Raw genomic sequence first — 2500 nt, forward strand, 5'->3', positions numbered from 1 at the left:
ACTTCACGTGAAGGCTTAGGGGACCATTGTATGAATTTACAAGCCATAAAAATGGCATTGGCACGACAGAAATTTGAAGATGTGCCTAAACCCACCAGGGCCCAGCGTGTGCCGATGGTGGTCGAGGCAACCGCCCGCACCAGGGCCCAGCGTGTGCCGATGGTGCTCGAGGCAACCTGTCGCACCAGGGCCCAGCGTGTGCCGATGGTGATCGAGGCAACCTGCCGCACCAGGGCCCAGCGTGTGTCCATGGTGGTCGAGGCAAGCGCCCGCACCAGCGCCCAGCGTGTGCCGATGGTGCTCGAGGCAAGCGCCCGCACCAGGGCCCAGCGTGTGCCGATGGTGCTCGAGGCAAGCGCCCGCACCAGGGCCCAGCGTGTGCCGATGGTGGTCGAGGCAACCGCCCGCACCAGGGCCGATAGTGTGCCGATGGTGCTCGAGGCAACCTGTCGCACCAGGGCCCAGCGTGTGCCGATGGTGATCGAGGCAACCTGCCGCACCAGGGCCCAGCGTGTGTCCATGGTGGTCGAGGCAAGCGCCCGCACCAGCGCCCAGCGTGTGCCGATGGTGCTCGAGGCAACCTGCCGCACCAGGGCCCAGCGTGTGCCGATGGTGCTCGAGGCAACCTGCCGCACCAGGGCCCAGCGTGTGCCGATGGTGCTCGAGGCAACCTGCCGCACCAGGGCCCAGCGTGTGCCGATGGTGCTCGAGGCAACCGACCGCACCAGGGCGGAGCGTGTGCCGATGGTGGTCGAGGCAGGCGCCCGCACCAGGGCCCAGCGTGTGCCGATGGTGCTCGTGGCAACCGACCGCACCAGGGCCGACCGTGTGCCGATGGTGCTCGAGGCAAGCGGCCGCACCAGGGCCCAGCGTGTGCCGATGGTGGTCGAGGCAACCGCCCGCACCAGGGCCCAGCGTGTGCCGATGGTGCTCGAGGCAAGCGCCCGCACCAGGGCCGAGCGTGTGCCGATGGTGGTCGAGGCAAGCGCCCGCACCAGGGCCCAGCGTGTGCCGATGGTGCTCGAGGCAACCGACCGCACCAGGGCGGAGCGTGTGCCGATGGTGGTCGAGGCAAGCGCCCGCACCAGGGCCCAGCGTGTGCCGATGGTGGGCGAGGCAACCTGCCGCACCAGGGCCCAGCGTGTGCCGATGGTGATCGAGGCAACCGACCGCACCAGGGCCGAGCGTGTGCCGATGGTGCTCGAGGCAAGCTGCCGCACCAGGGCCCAGCGTGTGCCGATGGTGCTCGAGGCAACCTGCCGCACCAGGGCCCAGCGTGTGCCGATGGTGCTCGAGGCAACCTGCCGCACCAGGGCCCAGCGTGTGCCGATGGTGGTCGAGGCAACCTGCCGCACCAGGGCCCAGCGTGTGCCGATGGTGGTCGAGGCAACCTGCCGCACCAGGGCCCAGCGTGGGCCCAGCGTGTGCCGATGGTGGTCGAGGCAACCTGCCGCACCAGGGCCCAGCGTGTGCCGATGGTGCTCGAGGCAACCGACCGCACCAGGGCGGAGCGTGTGCCGATGGTGGTCGAGGCAAGCGCCCGTGTCACGGACCTAAGGGGGAGTCCTGAATCCCACATCGAACATAATAGGAAGGTCCATGGGGTATAAAAGGGTTCACACCATCTCCGCCTTGTGAGGCGCCTTTTGTAGGACAAAACCGTGAGGCCAGGGGGTCAGAGCGGACAATACCTCACAAGGGTGTGAACCGTGGCAGGAAGGCTGATCTGGGACGCCGGAAGGGTGAATGCCCGGGTCCCGGAGCCGCGCGGGTTCGGAGCTTGAGTCTCGACCCGTGACAAGTGGTATCAGAGCCAGCCCTAAACCGTTCGATCCACGCCGAGCGCCTCGAGGGAGGTAGGCAGGGTGGCCGGCCTCCGTGACGAGGGCGTCACGAGGTTGGGTGCGGGAGAATGTCACGGACCTAAGGGGGAGTCCTGAATCCCACATCGAACATAATAGGAAGGTCCATGGGGTATAAAAGGGTTCACACCATCTCCGCCTTGTGAGGCGCCTTTTGTAGGACAAAACCGTGAGGCCAGGGGGTCAGAGCGGACAATACCTCACAAGGGTGTGAACCGTGGCAGGAAGGCTGATCTGGGACGCCGGAAGGGTGAATGCCCGGGTCCCGGAGCCGCGCGGGTTCGGAGCTTGAGTCTCGACCCGTGACACCCGCACCAGGGCCCAGCGTGTGCCGATGGTGGTCGAGGCAACCTGCCGCACCAGGGCCCAGCGTGTGCCGATGGTGCTCGAGGCAACCGACCGCACCAGGGCCGAGCGTGTGCCGATGGTGCTCGAGGCAAGCTGCCGCACCAGGGCCCAGTGTGTGCCGATGGTGCTCGAGGCAACCGCCCGCACCAAGGCCCAGCGTGTGCCGATGGTGATCGAGGCAACCGACCGCACCAGGGCCCAGCGTGTGCCGATGGTGGTCGAGGCAACCTGCCGCACCAGGGCCCAGCGTGTGCCGATGGTGGTCGAGGCAACCTGCCGCACCAGGGCCC

This window comes from Durio zibethinus, unplaced genomic scaffold (assembly GCF_047325235.1).
Source record: "Durio zibethinus cultivar Kanyao isolate XHJ-2024 unplaced genomic scaffold, ASM4732523v1 HiC_scaffold_377, whole genome shotgun sequence".
NCBI lineage: Eukaryota > Viridiplantae > Streptophyta > Magnoliopsida > Malvales > Malvaceae > Durio > Durio zibethinus.